This window comes from Oryctolagus cuniculus, unplaced genomic scaffold (assembly GCF_964237555.1).
Source record: "Oryctolagus cuniculus unplaced genomic scaffold, mOryCun1.1 SCAFFOLD_38, whole genome shotgun sequence".
NCBI classification, from domain to species: domain Eukaryota; kingdom Metazoa; phylum Chordata; class Mammalia; order Lagomorpha; family Leporidae; genus Oryctolagus; species Oryctolagus cuniculus.
In genome coordinates this window covers 819,753-840,729 of record NW_027208391.1, presented here as the reverse complement: position 1 = coordinate 840,729, position 20,977 = coordinate 819,753, and the positions used below count along the sequence as shown (strand labels likewise).

Here is a 20,977-nt window from a genome sequence, read left to right as displayed (position 1 = left end):
GGGCTGGACGAGTGGCAACAAATTCTTTCAATTTCTGTTTGCAATGAAAAGTCTTTATTTCACCTTCATTCACAAATGATAGCTTTGCAGGATATAATATTCTGGGCTGGCAGTTGTTCTCTCTTAGTACCTGGGCTATATCTCGCCATTCCCTCCTAGCTTGTAGGGTTTCTGATGAGAAGTCAGCTGTGAGTCTGATTGGAGATCCTCTGAGAGTAATCTGACGTTTCTCTCTTGCACATTTTAGGATCTTTTCTTTATGTTTCACTGTGGAGAGTTTAATTACAACGTGTCGTGGTGAGGGTCTCTTTTGGTCGTGTTTATTAGGGGTTCTGTGAGCTTCCTGTACTAGGATTTCTCTGTCCTTCTCCAAACCTGGGAAATTTTCTGCTAATATCTCACTAAAAAGGCTTTCTAATCCTTTCTCCCTCTCCATGCCTTCAGGAACTCCTAGAACCCGAATGTTGGGTTTTTTAATAGTATCCTGAAGATTCCCGACAATATGTTTTAGATTTCTAATTTCCTCGTCTTTTCTTTGGTCTGACTGTATCCTTTCCTGTTCTCTGTCTTCTAAGTCCGATATTCTCTCTTCTGCTTCTCCCATTCTGTTTGTAAGGCTCTCTATTGTGTTTTTCATTTGATCTATTGAATTCTTCACTTCAGTCACTATCCCAGTTTCCTGTTGTACTAGTTGTTTCGTTTCATTTTGATTCCTCCTTAATATTTCATTTTCACGAGAGAGATTTTCTATCTTGTCCATTAAGGATTTCTGTAGTTCAAGAATTTGTTTTTGAGAACTTCTTAATGTTCTTATCAATTTTTTGAGATCTGCTTCTTGCATTTCTTCTATCTCATCATCCTCATAATCTTGAATTGGGGTGTCTTTTTCATTTGAGGGCTTCATGGTGACTTCCTTGTTTTTATTACCTTGGTTTTTGCGTTTGTTATTTGTCATATTGGAGATATTTGGTTTCTTCACTGTGGTGCTTTTTCTTGTTATACTATGACTCTAGATTAAGTGGACTATCTGTTTTTGATGGAGCCTTAGGGCTTGAGATGGGTGTGGCCTGAGAGCTCTGTTTGGTGTGCCAAAGGTGACACTCCCAGGTTAGGCGTGGTAAACCTCTCTCTCTCTCTCTCTCTCTTTTTTTTTTTTGATTCAAAAGGGAAGTTATTCTGCACAGCTGAACGAAGTTGGAGGTAGTTAGCAGGCAAATGATATACCCACAGGAGCAGAGATCAGAAGCTCTTTCCCAAGGACCACACAGGGAATCTGTTCGGCCCTTAGAGTGGGCTCAAATTCTGCTTCAGTCTCCCACTGGGTTGCCAAAGTTACGGAATTGTAGCGTCTCTGGAGAGTGCTCACATGAATTCCGTGAGTTCTCTCCCCCACCGTCTCTTTTTTCACAGTCTCAGTTCAGTAGCACCATAAATTTACTAGGTCCTAATCTCCTGTTAATTCGCCCCACCCAGAGTCAGGTTTTACTGCTAGGCTCAGGGCCGGTGCAGATCTGAGGTCGCTCTGCTTATGATGTATGTGCAAGATGGCACCTGCTCTTTGTCTTGCTCGCCCTTGAGAGGTGAGCGGAGAGAGAGAAACCCGTGTCCGTACCAGTCACCTTTTTTTTTTTTCCCTCTCTCTCTCTTCCAGTTAGCTTGGTGAAGTCCCCCCCGCCCCGGGGGTCGTTCCCTCTAGTCTCCTCTCTCCGCTTGCCTGCCGGTGTCTCGGGTTATTGAGGTTCGGCTCACCTCGCGTTCCAGCGCTGGTGTGTTGAGTCTGCCGCTGGTGTCCCGAACTGTGGGCTCCCACGCTCTCCACGCAGGTCTGCTCCCCTTCCAGCGCCGATGTGTGGACTCGGAGCCCTGGACGTCCCAAGTCTCCCCGCTGTTGCACTCCCCTTCGAGCACTTGCGCGCAGACCCTGCAGCTTGCGCAGCTCAGTCCCGCGGCTCGGCTTCCGCGGCTCAGTCCCGCGGCTCGGTCCTGCTGCTCGGCTTTCGTGCGCGGTGGGTGACCTTGTTCTCCCAGTAGGTCCTCCGATTCACGCCCACTGGATCCAGAAGAGTTTTGTCTGCAATATTTTCCTGGTTCTTTTTTCTGAGGCTACCGTAACTCCCCTTTTATTAAACTAAATTTTCCCGGACTATCGGTGCGCGCCCTCACTATTCCACCATCTTGGCTCCGCCGAATTGTCTTTTTTTTTAAGATTAAGAGTATTGAAGACTGGGTTGAGCTACCTATGGCAAAACTCCACCATTCCTGGGAAGGCCACAATTGGCAAGAAAAGCAGGTAGCAAGCTTTCATCAAGTAAGTTGAGATTCCTGTGTTTGCAATCTGAACAGCTCACTGCTGAGCTGGGAGGGCAACTGCTCTGAGCACAACTCATTAGAGAACTGCTCTTGCAGACCTTCCCTGAAGGAAGCACTGTTGTGGTCAGAAGCATTCCAGGAGCTGCTGGCCAGCAAATGTGAATTAGACTTGAATTTAATCCATTGCAAGTATCACTAGAGTGCAGAAAGGCTGTGTCCTCAAATGAGCAGCTCACCAAGGAGAATTCGACTTAACCTAGAAGTTCTGTTTATCTCCATTTATTTCTCAGCATATTCACACCAGGTGGGGAAGATAAATCACCCTTCAGCTCTGCAATGGCAGTGCTCTTGGTTGAGGCTGAGGATGCTTTTCATTGCATGCAGTGTTTGCAAGAGACTTAGTTCCCTGAGGATTTATGCCTCTCCTGTAAATACAATTTTGGCATTAAAACAAACTGAAGTATTTATGTTTTAGTAGTATGGAACCAACTTAAGTATTTTGCCTACTGGCACCTTTGTCTTTAAAGAGCTAAATCCACAGGATTACAGGATTGAGTAAAAACTAGAGAATAGCTAATCCTAGTACTAGAAAAGCACAGGGATTATTTGATCATTAGCTTCCTCATATTCCTCATGTTTCTTTTTCTTTTTCTACCTTCTCTTCCCTACCTACAGATGGTCTGGCTGTATTGGAGGCTTTTCTAAAAACTGAATTCTGTGAAGAAAATATAGGCTACTGGCTGGCTTGTGAAAACTTCCAAAAAAATCCACCCACCCCAGAAGCTATCCTTATATCCAAGATAAATATATGCACTCTTCTTAGAAAAAGGCCCAAAAGAGGTAAGACACAATTCCTCATTTCAGCATAAAGTGTACACTCTTGACATCAAGAAGCAACAGAAGAAGCAAAGACATAAGACTAAAGCAAGGGCCAGGCATCTGAAAAGCTTCCTCTCCTGGTGTCCTGGCTTTCAAATAAGTATCCCCCTACCTGGCAGGTGAAGCTCATCACACATTACAGCTTCTGATTTTCACTTTCAAAGAGCAGAGCCCCCTTCTCTAACAAAGGATAATGAGTGATCTTTGTTTCAGATGAACATGCTTTCAAACCAAAACTCTTATTATCCAAAATATACAAGAAGCTACAACTCCCAGCTTTACAGCTGCCTGGAAAAGGGTGTATTGCTTGATGGAGAATAACTTTTTGAAGTTGTATTTATTTGCAAGGCAGAGTTACAGAGAGAAAAAAAGAGGGAAAGACAGAGGTTCACTCCCTTCCTCCAGGTCTCCCATGTGGGGGCAGAGGACCAAGCGCTTGGGCCATTCTCTGCTGCTTTACCCAGCAAAGAGCTGGGGAAGAAGTAGAGCAGCTGGGAGTCAAACTGGCATCCATGTGGGATGTTAGTGCTGCAGGCAGCAGTGTAACTTGCTATGCCACAGCACCAGCCCCCAGAAAGAACTCTTATCCCTGGTCTTTCTTTTGAGTCAGAATGCTAGCAGGACTTGTGTTGAAAACCACAGATCACCACAGAACCCCATGAGAAGAAAAAGGAGCCCCAGAGTAGAGTACATGTTCTGTTTCCTAAGGCAGAAGATTTTGACTGCTAGAGACTGACATTCAATTCAGCCTGGGTGTTTGAAAAACATCCCTCACAACTGTTGATTCCAGTTCAGGTAGTAAATCAGGAAGCTGGTGACTGTCCAGGAGATACCTGTATCAGAACAGCTTCCACCACCGTGAAGACACAGGCAGGAAATACGTGGTCTGAGTGGGGTGGGTCTCGCTGGAAAAGCAGGACTCTGAGATGGAAGATAATGCAATGGAATGCTGTTGATCTAGACTCACTTAAAATCAATAGGTCTGGGATTCTGTGGCCTTAGCTACCTAGCTCTACATCTTTCCTTAAATCCATCCATGTCACCACATGGTTTTCGTTCTAGGTTTTAAGTCCAAACTAATGTAACTTGTTTATTATGTAGAATCATCCATTCTATTGTTGTGTATTGCTGAACTGGAAGTGATGTTTGAATTGTTAAATGGTATTTAAAATAGTGAGTGCTCGTGTGTAGAAAACCACAGTGGCTGTTCCAAGTGCCAAAAACTCTTGAAGGCAGCTAAGCTTTGAAGTGGTCTTTGAATATTTGAATACATTTATTTTGATAAATAATGTCATTGAATACTCAGAGTCCAGGTGTGAGTTGATTTGATTTTGGTAACTGGAAATATGACCAATATAAGATCTTTGTAGTAGAGAAGAAGCATGCATTACTGAATCTGTGCAGGGAGAACTGACAGCCCCCAGAGCTGAGATGAGCGTGGCAAGGAAGATGCTCTTTTCTAAACCTAAGTCACAGCACATCTTTAGAACGACCCAGGGTTAAAATTACTAACGGAATCTTTTATTAAACATCAAGGTCTTTGATGAGAATAGAACATTGACCTAAATCCCTTCTTGAGGATTAAGAACCAGCTAAATAGCAGGCTGCGGTGGTGACGTCGAAGGGGTTGGGGCCCAGGGTCGGGGGTCGCAGGTCCCAATGGCTGGCCCAGAATGGTCGCGGGCTCCCCGGGTCATGGGCCAGCACTGCAGCACGGGGCTCCAGAGGTCAGAGGTAGCCTGCTGGGCCACTTCCTGCTTCCTTCCTTGGGCAGAGGTCAGGGATCACAAAGTGACCTAAAGTGACCAGTTCAGGGCAGAAATCCCTGAGGCACCACTGGGTCCTGGGCCTGGCCCATGGGTGGAAAGAAGTAGAGGGGAGATGCACAGGACCTGCGGGCCAAGGCTGCAGGTGTTCCTGTTGGCCCCCGGGCACCCACGGGGCCTCAGCCCCTCTCACAATGGAACCGCATGTGTACCTCAGACCATTTTTACCCCTAATTCCACTTTAAAGAAAGGTTTATCAAGGTCAGTGCCGTGGCATGGGGGTGCAACCACAGCCTGCAGGGCCCACATCATGGGCGCCAGTTCGAGTCCCTGCCACCCCACTTCCTATCCCACTCCAGCCAATGAGTGCAGCGGTGATGGACAGGCGCTTGGACCCCACACCACGCAGGAGACCTGGGCGGGGGCGCGTGGGTCTTCAGCCTCACCCAAACATTGGGGGATCAAACCAGCAGATGGAAGACCCCCGTCTCTATGCCTTTCAAATAAATCTCTTAAAATAAATAAAAAAGAAATGCAAAAAAAAGAACCAGCTAAATAGAAGTGAACTGTATGGAGACAAACACCAATGTTACAGTACTCAACTCTCCACTGCTCCAATGAACAAAGAAGACAAATAAGAGGGATATAGGCCTCCCCTTTTTTGTTATCCTTCCCTTGGTTCCAACTAGCATGGGCTTCCAGAAAATGTACAGGGAATCCATTCTCTTCTGTGGTCAATGCATGATCTCAGAATTTCCCTTATTCATTTGCCTAACACATTTTGATTATGTTACTCTAGGTAAAGGGAAGGCAACAGAACTGCTCTTTCCCCCCAATTTTAAAATCTGTTATTTATTTGAAAGGCAGAGTTACAGAGAAGGGGTAGGGACAGATCTTCCATCTGCTGGTTCACTTCCCAAATTGGCCTCAGCTGAGCCAAGCTAAAGCCAGGCGCTTCTTCCAGGCCTCCCATATGAATGTAGTGGTTCAAGCACTTGGGCCACCTTCTGACGCTTTCCCTGGCACATTAGCAGGGAGATAGATTGGAAGTGGAGCAGCTGGGACTTGAATCAGCACCCATATGGGATGCTGGCACAGCAGGCCATGGCTTTACCCACTGTGTTGGTACCGTGTGTGTGTGTGTGTGTGTGTGTGTATGTATGTATTTTTATTTCAAAGACTCATTTATTTATTTGAAAGGCAAGGTTAGATAGGGAGAGACATAAGAAGAGAGATCTTTCAACCTCTGGTTCACTCCCCAAATGTCCACAACAGCAGAGGCTGGGCCAAGCCAAATCCTGGAGGCTGAACAGTGGACAATCTTTAGTTAATTTAAAATGAATTGGCTGTAGCTGGTGCTGTGGCATATAAGGTAAAGCCACCACCTGCATTGCTGGCATACCTTATGGGCACTGGTTCATGTCCCAGCTGCTCTGCTTCTAATCTAGTTACCTGCTAATGTGCCTGGGAAAGCAGCAGGAGATGGCCCAAATACTTGGGCCCCTGAATCCATGTGGGAGACCTGGAAGAAGCACCTGGCTTTGGATTAGCCCAACTCCAGCTGCTTGCAGCCACATGGGGAGTAAAACAGCAGACAGAACATCTCTGTCTATTTATGTGTCTCTCTCTATAATTCTGTCTTTCAAATAAATAAATAAATCTTTAAAAAAGGTTTATTAACGTATGCTATAATCCAATCCAGTAAAAGTAAGAGAAGCATTAAATATTGCTACCTATATTTTTATTTATTTTTTATTTTTTAATTTTTAAAACTTTATTTAGTAAATATAATTTTCCAAAGTACAGTTTATGAATTACAAAGGCTTCCCCCCCATAACTTCCCTCCCACCCACACCCCTCCCATCTCCCACTCCCTCTCCCATTCCATTCACATCAAGATTCATTTTCAACTATCTTTATACACAGAAGATCGATTTAGTATATATTAAGTAAAGATTTCATCAGTTTGCACCACACAGAACATAAAGTGTAAAATACTGTTTGAGTACTAGTTATAGCATTACTTCACATTGGACAACACATTAAGGACAGAGATCCCACAAAAGGAGCAAGCACACAGTGATTCCTGTTGTTGACTTAACAATTTGACACTCTTGTTTATGGCATCAGTAATCTCCTTAGGCTCTAGTCATGAGTTCCCAAGGCTTTGGAAGCCTCTTGAGTTCACTGACTTCGATCTTATTTAGACAAGGTCATAGTCAAAGTAGAAGTTCGCTCCTCCCTTCAGAAAAAGGTACCTCCTTCTTTGATGGCCCATTCTTTCTACTGGGATCTCACTCACAGAGATCTTTTATTTAGGTCCCTTTTTTTTCTTTTTTGCAAGAGTGGCTTTCCATGCCTAAAATACTCTCATGGGCTCTTCAGCCAGATCCAAGTGCCTCAAGGGCTGATTGTGAGGCCAGAGTGCTGTTTAGGACATCTGCCATTCTACGAGACTGCTGTGTATCCCACTTCCCATGCTACCTATATTTTACATAGTCTAAGTATTGTATAAACTAAAATATACAACACTAGGAGTATGCTATCAGTAATTACACTACCAATCTCAGTGATTATAAATAAGAATTTTAGTAACTATACTGATTCTGAACAATGATTCAATGATTCTGTTTTTAAATTTAAAAATGCCCATGAACTTAAATGTTTCTGTGTAGCTCCTAATAGAACTACAAGCCTTAGAAGTTCTATGCTGTTTAACATTTCATCTTCAGTGTCAACTCAATTATTACACTGCCAGTTTATAAAACACTTCACAGTCATGTGAACCTTACCATAAGATAGGACTGTGTAGAATAAATCCTTTAACTATAAAGACAATCTTATCTCACAAGGGAGGAAGATCCAGAGGGGTCAAATGACTTGCTAATGTCACTTAGCTCTGTCGGCACAGAAACAAGGAAAGCTCTCAGCTTCCTGCCACCTCCCCTTACACCACCTGCCTCAACTCGATGAGCCTGTAATTTTAAGGACACTCAGGCCCCATGAGTTTAAAGGAATTTTTCAAGGTTACATGACAAGTACCAAAGCCAGAAGTAAAAATTATTGCTTCCATCTTTCTCTTCCTTATCCACTATGGAAGTCTGATTTACAGTTATGCATTATTCAAATATCATTTACAACCAAGAAGCATTATTTTTCCCCAAATTTAACAATGAAACTACTTTTTTCCAATGAGGAAGTTATTTTAATGGATGATACAAATATACTTGTTTTGTTTTTTAATTTGAGATGCAAAGAAATGAACAAGTAGACAGAGAAGTGGTATTCACCCTCTAGTTCACTGCTGAAATGTCCACAGTGGCCAGGGCTTGCCCAGGAGCAGGGAACCCAATCATCTGAGCCATCACTTGCTAGCTCCCAGGGTCTGCATGATCAGGAAGTTGGAGGCAGGGGCTGGAACCGGGAATCAAACCCAGAAACTCCAATGTGGGACACAGGCATCTGAACCACAAGGCTACACCGTGGCTTCCAGACTTGTTTTGTTCACCAGTCCTCTGAAAATGAAAGTTAATTACAACCTGAAATCCAAGACTCTGGAGTCCTCAGGTGTGTGTGTCTATGCAAGTTTATGCATGAGAGTCAGGTTGCCCAAGAGTCTGCAGTTTAGAGAGAACAGAAGAGTGAAACATGTGTCAGAGGATGTCAGCATTGGAGAGGTGGCTGTGCTTTAGTCAGAGGCTGAGGAGGACAAGTCCACAGAGAGCAGCAGCACCAAGGGAGAATGTTATACTAGCAAGTAAGGAGAAAAAATGTTGAAAAATAAATATTTTAAAAAGATCCAGGACCAGCGCTGTGGCACAGTGGGTTAAAGTTCCAGCTTGCAGTGCCAGCATCCCATATGGACACTTGGCTCCTGGCTTTGGATCAGCCATTCTCACTGTCTAACTCTGCCTGTCAAAAAAACAAACAGGCAGAGCCAAGATGGCGGAATAGTGAGGGCACGCACTGATAGTCCGGGAAAAGACAGTTTAATAAAAGTGGAGTTACTGTAGCCACAGGAAAAGGCTCAGGGAAAAATTGCAGAGGAAACTCTCCTGGATCTAGTGGAGGTGACACGGAGGACCTACGAGGAGAGCAAGGTCGCCCACCACATGGAAGCTGAGCCACGGGAGCTGCGCCGCCACAGAAGCAGAAGCTGAAACCGAGACCAAGAAGCCGCGCTGCTGCAGAAGCCACACTGCAGAGTCTGCACACTAGCGCTGGAAGGGGAGGTGAGATAAAAACCTCAGTAACCCAAGACATTTCGGGGAAAGGCAGGAAAAGCCTACAGGGAATGAAAGCCCCACTGGGGAAAGCTCACCAGGCAGACTGGAGGAGAGAAAAAACAAGCAAATAAGGGGAACCGGCACAGACATTAACTTCTCTCTCCACTCACCTTACAAAGCCGAGCAAGACAAAGAGCTGGCACCATTTTACATATGGAAAGAGGCGCTGGCCATTAGCCAAGCAGAAAAACCTGACTCTGGTGGGGAGAAATAACAGGAGGTTAAGACCTAGTTAGTGAAAGTGAGGAGCTAACAAACTGAGACTGAAAATCTGAGGTGGGCAAGAGAACTCACCAAGTACACAAACTCGGTAACTTGGGCAAACTGGGGAGAGACTATTGAAAAATTTGAGACCACACTGAGGGCTGCATAAACTCTTTGTGTGGTCCCAGGGGTAACCAGACAAATACCCACAGGTGCCAGATTTCATACATCAACTACCCCCAATTCCACTCAGCTGTGTGGAATTACTTCCCAACTGAGTCAGAAAAAAAAGAGAGAGAGAATGAGAGAGAGTGAGCAAGTGAGAGAACAATCTGGGTGAGTCACCTTTGGCACACCCTTATCCCCAAAGAACCAAACAGAACTCTCTGGCCACACCCATCACAGCCTCTAAGGATCCATCAAAAGCAGACAGTCCATTTAATCTAGAGTCACAGGATAACAAGAAGAAACCAAACATCTCCAATATGCCAAACAACAAACGCAGAAACTGAGGTAACAAGAACAAGGAAGACACTATGACACCCCCAAATGAAATAGACACCCCAATTCAAGATTATGAAGATGATGAGATAGAAGAAATGCAAGAAGCGAATCTCAAAAAATTGATAATAACATTAAGAAGTTCTCAAAAACAAATTCTTGAACTACAGAAATCCTTAATGGACAAGATAGAAAATCTCTCGCGCAAAAATGAAATATTAAGGAGGAATCAAAATGAAATGAAACAACTAGTAGAACAGTAAACTGCAAAAGTGATGAGAAATCATAATGAAATGAAGAATTCAATTGATCAAATGACAAACACATTAGAGAGCCTTAAAAACCGAATGGGTGAAGCGAAGAGAGAATATTGGACTTAGAAGACAGAGCACAGGAAAATATACAGTCAGACCAAAGAAAAGAAGAGGAAATTAGAAATCTAAAAAATATTGTTGGGAATATTCAAGATACTATTAAAAAACCAAAAATTCGAGTTCTAGGAGTTCCTAAAGACATGGAGAGGGAGAAAGGATTAGAAGGCCTTTTCAGTGAGATACTAGCAGAAAATTTCCCAGGTTTGGAGAAGGACAGAGACATCCTAGTACAGGAAGCTAATAGAACTCACCACAGTGAAACATAAAGAAAAGATCCTCAAATGTGCAAGAGAGAAATGTCAGATTACTCTCCGAGGATCTCCAATCAGACTCACAGCTGACTTCTCATCAGAAACCCTACAAGCTAGGAGGGAATGGCGAGATATAGCCCAGGTACTAAGAGAGAAAAACTGCCAGCCCAGAATATTATATCCTGCTAAGCTATCATTTGTGAATGAAGGTGAAATAAAGACCTTTCATAGCAAACAGAAATTGAAAGAATTTGTTGCCACTCGTCCAGCCCTGCAAAAGATGCTTAAAGATGCGTTACACACAGAAACACACAAACACGGTCATCAATATGAAAGAAGGTAAAGGAAGGAAACCTCACAGCAAAAGATCACAGGAAGTTCAAAACATATATTAGAAAATATCTTTGGCAAATGGCAGGGCAAAGTTACTACTTAGCAATAGTCACATTGAACGTTAATGGCCTGAAGTGTCCAGTTAAAAGACACCGATTGGCTGACTGGGTAAAGGAACAAAACCCATCTATTTGCTGCTTACAAGAAACACATCTTTCCAGCAAAGATGCATACAGACTGAAAGTGAAAGGCTGGAAAAAGATATACCGTGCCAACAGAAATGAAAAAAGAGTGGATGTAGCCATCTTAATATCAGAGAACGTAAACTTTACCACAAAAACTGTTAAGAGAGACAAAGAGGGGCACTATATAATGATCAAGGCATCAATTCAACAGGAAGATACAATGATTATCAACATATATGCACCTAATTACTGGGCACAGGTTTATTTAAAAGATTTCTTAAGGGACTTAAAGGGAGATTTAGACCCCATTACAATAGTACTGGGGGACTTCAATACTCCACTCTCAGAAATAGACAGATCAACAGGACAGAAGATCAACAAGGAGACAGTAGGTTTAAATGACACTACAGCCCAAATGGATCTAACAGATATCTACAGAACTTTTCATCCTACACAGAAAGCATTTACATTATCCTCAGCAGTACATGGAACCTTCTCTAGGACTGACCACATACTAGGCCATAAAGCAAGTCTCAGCAAATTTAAAAGAATTAGAATCATACCATGCAGCTTCTCAGACCACAGCAGAATGAAGTTTGGAAATTAGCAACTCAGGAATCCCTAGAGCGTATGCAAACACAGGGAGATTGAACAACATGCTCCTGAATGAACAATGGGTCATAGAAGAAATTAAAAGAGAAATCAAAAATTTTCTGGAAGTAAATGAGGATAACAGCACAACATACCAAAACTTATGGGATGCAGCAAAAGCAGGGTTAAGAGGAAAGTTTATATCAATAGGTGCCTACATCAAGAAATTGGAAAGGCACCAAATAGATGAGCATTCAATGCATCTCATGGATCTAGAAAATCTGCAGCAAACCAGACCCAAATCTAGTAGGAGAAGAGAAATAATTAAATTCAGAGAAGAAATTAACAGTATTGAATCCAAAAAAATTACAAAAAATCAGCCAAACGAGGAGCTGGTTTTTTGAAAAAATAAACAAAATTGACACCCGATTGCCCCAACTAACTAAAAAAAAGAAGAGAAAAGACCCAAATCAATGAAATCAGAGATGAAAAAGGAAATGTAACAACAGACACCACAGAAATAAAAAGAATCATCAGAAATTACTACAACTACCTGTATGCCAGCAACAGGGAAACCTATCAGAAATGGATTGATTCCTGGACTCATGCAACCTACCTAAATTGAACCAGGAAGACATCAAAAACCTAAACAGACCCATAACTGAGACAGAAATTGAAACAGTAATACAGGCCCTCCCAACAAGGAAAAGCCTAGGACCAGATGGATTCACTGCTGAATTCTACCAGACATTTAAAGAAGAACTGACTCTAATTCTTCTCAAACTATTCAGAACAATCAAAAAAGAGGGAGTCCTCCCAAATTCTTTCTATGAAGCCAACATCACCTTAATTCCTAAGCTGGGAAAAGATGCAGCATTGAAAGAGAATTACAAACCAATATCCCTGATGAACATAGATGCAAAAATCCTCAATAAAATTCTGGTCAATAGAATGTAACAACACATCACAAAGATCATCCACCCATACCATGTGGGATTTATCCCTGGCATGCAGGGATGGTTCAATGTGCGCAAGACAATCAATGTGATACACCACATTAACAGACTACAGAAGAAAAACAATGTGATTATTTCAATAGATGCCAAGAAGGCATATGATAAAATACAACACCCTTTCATGATGAAAACTCTAAACAAACTGGGTATGGAAGGAACATTGCTCAATACAATCAAAGCAATTTATGAAAAACCCACGGCCAACATCCTATTGAATGGGGAAAAGTTGGAAGCATTTTCACTGAGATCTGGTACCAGACAGGGATGTCCACCCTCACCACTGCTATTCAATATAGTTCTGGAGGTTCTAGCCAGAGCTATTAGGCAAGAAAAAGAAATTAAAGGGATACTAATTGGGAAGGGAGAACTCAAACTATCCCTCTTTGCAGATGATATGATTCTTTATTTAGGGGACCCAAAGAACTCTACCAAGAGACTATTGGAACTCATATAAGACTTTGGCAGAGTAGCAGGATATAAAATCAATGCACAAAAATCAACAGTCTATATATACACAGGCAATGCCATGGCTGAGAAAGAACTTCTAAGATCAATCCCATTCACAATACCTACAAAAACAATCAAATACCTTGGAATAAACTTAACCAAGGATGTTAAGGATCTCTACGATGAAAATTACAAAACCTTAAAGAAAGAAATAGAAGAGGATACCAAAAAATGGAAAAATCTTCCATGCTCATGGATTAGAAGAATCAACATCATCAAAATGTCCATTCTCCCAAAAGCAATTTATACATTCAATGAAATACCAATCAAGATACCAAAGACATTCTTCTCAGATCTGGAAAAAATGATGCTGAAATGCATATGGAGACACAGGAGACCTCGAATAGCTAAAGCAATCTTGTACAACAAAAACAAACTGGAGGCATCACAATACCAGATGTCAGGACATACCACAGGGCAGTTGTTATCAAAAGAGCATGGTACTGATACAGAAACAGATGGATAGACCAATGGAACAGAATAGAAACACCAGAAATCAATCCACATCCACAGCCAACTTATATTTGATCAAGGATCCAAAACCAATCCCTGGAGTAAGGACAGTCTATTCAATAAATGGTGCTGTGAAAATTGGATTTCCACAGGTAGAAGCATGAAGCAAGACGCCTACCTTTCACCTTACACAAAAATCCACTCAACATGGATTAAAGACTTAAATCTATGACCTGACACCATCAAATTATTAGAAAGCATTGGAGAAACCCTGCAAGATATAGGTACTGGCAAAGACTTCTTGGAAAATACCCCAGAAGCACAGGTAGTCAAAGCCAAAATTAACATTTGGGATTGCATCAAATTGAGAAGTTTTTGTATTGCAAAAGAAATAGTCAGGAGAGTGAACAGGCAACTGACAGAATGGGAAACATATTTGCAAACTATGCAACACATAAAGGGTTGATAACCAGAATCAACAATGAGATCAAGAAACGCCACAACATCAAAACAAACAACCCACTTAAGAGATGGGCCCAGGACCTCAATAGACATTTTTCAAAGAGAAATCCAAATGGCCAACAGGCACATGAAAAAATGTTCAAGATCACTAGCAATCAGGGAAATGCAAATCAAAACCACAATGAGGTTTCATCTTACCCCGGTTAGCATGGTTCACATTCAGAAATCTACCAACAGAAGATTCTGGAGAGGATGTGAGTAAAAAGGGACACTAACCCACTGTTGGTGGCAATGCAAACTGGTGAAGCCACTATGGAAGTCAGTCTGGAGATTCCTCAGAAACCTGAAGATAACCCTACTGTTCAACCCAGCCATCCCACTCCTTGGAATTTACCCAAAGGAAATGAGATTGGCAAACAAACAAGCTGTCTGCACATTAATGTTTATTGCAGCTCAATCAATTCACAATAGCTAAGACCTGGAACCAACCCAAATGCCCATCAAAAGTAGAATGGATAAAGAAATTATGGGACATATACTCTATAGAATACTATCCAGCAGTCAAAAACAACGAAACCCGGTCATTTGCAACAAGATGGAGGAGTCTGGAAAACATTATGCTGAGTGAACTAAGCCAGGCCCAAAGGGACAAATATTATATGGTCTCCCTGATTGGTGACAACTAACTGAACACCAAAGGGGAAACCTGTTGAAGTAAAATGGACACGATGAGAAACAGTGACTTGATCAGCTGTTGTCCTGTCTTTTGATGTACAATGTAATACTTTATCCATGTTAGTATTTTTCTGTTCTAGTACAATTGGTTGAACTCTGTAATTAACACACAATTATTCTTAGGTGTTTGAATTTCAACTGAATAGTGATCCCTGTTAGGAATTTCAAAAACATTATGCAGAGTGAAATAAGCCAGTCCCAAAGGGACAAATATCATATGTTCTCCCTGATCGGTGACAACTAACTGAGCACCAAAAAGGAAACCTTTTAAAGTGAAATGAACACTATGAGAAACGGTGACTTGATCAGCGCTTACCCTGACTGTTGATGAACAACTTAATACGTTATCCTTCTTAGTAATTTTTTGTTTGTTCTACTTAATACTTTTGGTTGAATACTGTAATCAATACACAGTTATTCTTTTTTTTTTGGTTTTTATTTTTTATTGCGTATTTGTCCACAACATCATGTCAGAAATGATCACAGCCACTCTGAATGAACGCAGGCTATGCACTGCTCCATTAATCATCCATGACACCGTCACACTGTACACCTCCTTACATTCACCGACTGACTGAAGACTGTTTCTTGAACACTGCCTCAGTGATCTACTTATGAAGGTGTCGACTGACTTTTCTTAAGATGCAGTAAGGTCATTAGTGAAAGCATATTCTTTAGAATATTATTCTAATCTAAATTAGAAGCAATGACAATTTTCTGAAAACAATACTCAGTAAAGACTTCTGGAGTGTTAAATCTAGTCTGAACTTACTTTAGTGGAGTAAAGTAAGTCCTCAGAGTGATAATTTGAGCAACTAATAAAATAGAAAACAATTTTCTTGATTGGACTAGACTGGGGCAGTAGATTCTATATAAAAGATCTTATCACACATACAAACATCATCTGTTTTCTTGAGAAAATATTAAAGATTATGAACTTGCCAAACTTACTAAGTTTTTTTTTGTTTGTTTTCTACAAAATGCCTTCAAATTTGTGTCCCCTTTCCCCTTCTCAGGATTACATTATTTGCATTTTGGGCAACAGAAAACCATTTAAACTGCCTAAAACACTAACCTTTGTTGTATCTTAAAAGTGCATCTGTGAAATGTTATTTTGATGAAAACCTCATAATTTAAAACATTTAAATTATGTAGGTTAGCATTTTCAATACTACCTAAGTATATCAATCAAATATAGAAAGTTAAATCAATGTTAAGAAATGAAGATTCACAGTTTACTTTCCAAAGCTTGTGATTAGTGCTTCATATTTATGCTTTTAACTTTGATTTGACTGCTTCATAGATGAATTTATATCTAAACATAATTCCACTATAGCATAATACTAATTAGGCAGTTTCCCCAAGCATGAGAACATCATATTCATCTAGTTGTAAAGTTTTAAGGCTTGAAATCTAAACTCATGAAAACATCATGGAATCCATAGCTCAGGGCTGTAGGGTTCAGAGTTTTAATTGTTGTTGCTGTAATAATCCTCCTTAAATCAACAACAACAAAAAAAAACCAACTTATCAGACATCTGTGAAATATTACTATTAAAAGTGAACTAACTGTTCAGGTTAAATTTCATAATCATAGATATGTTAAATGTTAATTTAATTTTGAATGGAAAAAGGTAAATCATTATTACTAGTTAAGAAATTTAAATGGCAAGAATATATATCCAGTGACCCCAAGTTTATCTTTTATGCATGTAACTACTTTCCCAGAATTCCAAATATTATAGTAACTACAGTGTTGAGACGCCCTTGCAGTTTCCAGACACCCAACATCAAGACTGATTGGCTGTATCTTCTTTTTCTTTAAATACACTATCAAAGTTCATACTGATTTTGCTTATAAGCTAACATTCTCAAATTAGTCCAAATATCCAAAAGTTTGGTCCTATTGTCCTACTCAGCTAGTGTATCTTTAAATGAGCCAGAGCTTAGGTCTTCAGAGAGCAAGATGATGTTCAATAAGAAAATATGATTTTAATGCTACTTTTAAAACTTGGGTTGTTGAGGACATACTTTTTTTATGCTGATTAATGAAATGCCTAACATGCATATCAGAGGTTAGATAATTCCTTACCCTTAGGGTTCTGTATATACTAAATGTCTTCAAATATTAGCTGAACAAATCAGTGTAGAAACTTCCCCTTTGCTATTGCAACTCCATTTTGTTTACTTTGAAAAGAAATGATATTTTAATTCTTCCATTGTAAAAGAAAATTATAGCACTGATAATTTCCTTTATGGAGAATAACAATGATCCAAATTCATGAATTAAGGAACCATTTCAGGAATTGTTGGAAGGTGAGCTATTCTGTAGTAACTATGCTTCAATTGCCGAGCAGTACGCCCAGACACAATCCATTTCAACTTCTGAACATTCGGTTTTGAACACTTGTTTGATGAATACTCAGTTAAACACTTTGATACAAGCTCTTGCCAGAAGGTCAAATCTCTGCCATTTATCTTGGAATGTTTCTGAAGACATTCTATTCCTTCTGTTAACTCCACACACTGCTGTGCTTGGATCTCCAAGGCAATGATAGAGAAAGCCAACACAGAAGGCTTTGCTTTAGAAAATATGATCCTGCAGTGACATGCCTTAAGTTGAGCTTCCAGTCTTTCAAAATTAAGGTTATTTCTCCTTTCAAATGGCAAGTTCTCTTGAATGAGTGAATAATAGAGTTGCAGAAACTGAAAGGCAGTAGTAGCTTTGACTTTCCAACACACCTTCTCCAATACAATCTTTTCCATTCTCATCAAGTCTGAAACCGTGAACATATACTGACTTATCCGGATCAAGTCAGTTGCCAGTGGCACATTCCTTTCCTCTTCTATTGATTTTACAGCCAAATAAAAACAGCTCAGACCAACAGATCCAAGGTTCTTGGGCTGTACCTTCATTTTAGACAGAAATCTGTCCAGTAAATTCACAGCTAGAGAAAATGTCTCCGTGTCAAAGCCAAAAAATTGAGTGAGACTAAGAAGATCTTTCACTTCGAAGTCCCTCAGCCGTGCAGTCATTCTGAGGCCATTATCGTGTGCAGACTCAATTAGTCTAAAGCCGCAGACCTTTGGCTGACATCTAGACTCCTGTTCCAACAAAGTGTTCAGCTGGTGTAGCAGTTTCTGAGAGTCAGTTGTTGTCAGTACTTCTATCATCTTGATAGCGGCTGCAGCTCCTCAGTGGTAACCTCCCTCCCCGGGCCTGCTCTCACCTCACCCCCACGATATCAGATTCCAGCGGTCTACGAGATGAGGGGTCTCGCGGTCAAGAGGGGAGAGGCCCGGGGAGGGGGAGCCGTCCTGGGTGGAGGTCTTGGCAGCGCCGCCCAGATGACACTGCCCTCCGGAGGGTCAGCTCGGAGCCGAAGGGCAATACACAGTTATTCTTAAGTGTTGAAAATTAACTGAAAAGTGATTGCTGTTAAATATAAGAGTGGGAATAAGAGAGGGAAGAGATGTGCAATTCAGGACATGCTCAAGCTGAATTGCCCCAAATGGTAGAGTTAGAAACATACCAGGTTATTCCAATTCAATCCCATCAAGGTGGCATGTACCAATGCCATCTCACTAGTCCCAGTGATCAACTTCAGTTCACAATTGATCATAATGATAGGACTAAGAGCCCAAGGGATCACAGAAACAAGACTAGTGTCTGCAAATACTAGCTGATAGAATCAAAAAGGGAGAGAACAATCCAACATGGGAGCGAGACACACAGTGTGTACAGTGATGTACAGTGTGATTTAATGCTATAACTACTACTCAAACAGTATTTTTCACTTTGTGTTTCTGTGTGGGTGCAAACTGTTGAAACCTTTACTTAATATATGCTAAACTGACCTTCTGTATATAAAGAGAATTGAAAATGAATCTTAATGTGAATGGAAGGGGAGAGGGAGCAGGAAAGGGGAGGATTGTGCGTGGGAGGGAAGTCATTGAGGAAGAAGTCATTGTACTCCATAAGCTGAACTTTGGATTTTATATATATTTAATAAAAGTTAAAAAAAGACTAATGTCTGCTAATACTAACTGATAGAATAAAAAAGGGAGAGAATGATGCAATATGGGAAGCGGGATACACAACAGACTCATAGAATGGCAGCTGTCCTAAACAGCACTCTGGCCTCAGAATCAGCCCTTAAGGCATTTGGATCTGGCTGAAGAGCCCATGAGAGTTTTTAGGCATGGAAAGTTAAGACACTCTAGCAAAAAAAAAAAAAAAAAGGACCTAAATGAAAGATCTCCTCTAGTGAGATCCTAGTAGAAAGAACAGGCCATCAAAGAAGAGGTACCTTTCTCTTAAGGTAGGAGTGAACTTCCACTTTGACTATGACCTTGTCTAAATAAGATCGGAGTTGAAGAACTCAAAACACTTCCATAGCCTTGGAAGCTCATGACAAGAGCCTAAGGAGATTACTGACGCCATAAACAAGAGTGTCAATTTGTTAAGTCAACAACAGGAGTCACTGTGCGCTTACTCCCCATGTAGGATCTCTGTCCTTAATGTGCTGTACATTGTGGTTTAATGCTATAACTAGTACTCAAACAGTAGTTTTCACTTTGTGTTTCTATGTGGCTGCAAACTGTTGAAATCTTTACTTAATATATGCAAAATTGATCTCCTATATAAAGAGAATTGAAAATGAATCTTGATGTGAATGGAATGGAGGGAGCGGGAGATGGGAGAGTTGCATGTGGGAGGGAAGTTATGGGGGGGGAAGCCATTGTAATCCATAAGCTGTACTTCTTTACTAAATAAAAGTTTAAACAAACAAAAAAACAAAAACCAAAAAAAAGTGGAACAGCCAGGTCTCAAACCGGCACCCATTTGAGATGCCAGCACTTCAGGCCAGGGCATTAACCCACTGTGCCACAGTGCTGGCCCCAACTTTTTACTAGTTCAGTGTATATAACTATGTTGGTTCTGAACCACCTCTACTATATCATCGATAAGACCAATAAATACAAATTCAGACTTTATGTTTTACAAAAATTTAGGAGATTCTATGTTCCAATTTGAATAACATGATAAACATGTTACTGTTATAGCAGCACAGAGACTAGAAACAAATTTGATATCAGGCTTGATATTTCTAATGCTTTATAATCATAATTTTATGTTGTCAAATATTTATTTCACAATTTTAATAAAATACACTCATAAATCTGCTATATCACAATATAATGCAAACAAAAATAAACAACTTACTGGTGGTGTGTTCATTTTCTTTGGCCTGGGAAGACCACCTATTCTTAGGTGTTTAAATTTTAACTGAAAAGTGATCCCTGTTAGGAATTTGGAAAACATTATGTTGAGTGAAATAAGCCAATCCCAAAGGGACAAATACCACTTGTTCTCCTCGATAGGTGACAACTAACTGAGCACCAAAAAGAAAACCTGTTAAAGTGAAATGAACACTATGAAAAATGGTGACTTGATCAGCCCTCACCCTGACTGTTGATGAGCAGCTTAATATGTTATCCCTCTTAGTATTTTTTTTGTTTATTCTACTTAATACTTTTGGTTGAATACTGTAATCAATACACAATTCTTCTTAAGTGCTGAAACTTAACTGAAAAGTGATCACTGTTAAATATAAGAGTGGGAATAAGAGAGGGAAGATATGTGCAATTCGGGACATGCTCAAGCTGACTTACCTCAAACGGTAGAGTTAGAAACATACCAGGGGATTTGAATTCAATCCCATCGAGGTGGCATGTACCAATGCCATCTCACTAGTCCCAGTGATCAATTTCTGTTTACAATTGATCATAATGATAGGACTAAGAACCAAAGGCATCACAGAAACAAGACTAGTGTCTGCAAATACTAGCTGATAGAATCAAAAAGGGAGAGAATGATCAACATGGGAAGTGAGATACACAGCAGACCCATAGAATGGCAGATGTCCTAAACAGCACTCTGGCCTCAGAATCAGCCCTTAAGGCATGCGGATCCGGCTGAAATGCCCATGAGAGTATTTCAGGCATGGAAAGCCAAGACACTCTGTGGGAAAAAAAAAAACTAAATGAAAGATCTCTGCGAGTGAGATCCCAGTGGAAAGAACAGGTCATCAAAGCAGGAGGTACCTTTCTCAGAAGGGAG

The 20,977-nt window shown here is 40.8% G+C and overlaps 1 pseudogene; it reads right to left on the bottom strand.

Moving 5' to 3' along the window:
* Window positions 1-16,996: 16,996 nt before the first annotated feature.
* LOC138848403 (cyclin-G1 pseudogene) lies at window positions 16,997-18,173 on the bottom strand (annotated as a pseudogene).
* Between the last annotated feature and the right edge of the window lie 2,804 nt (window positions 18,174-20,977).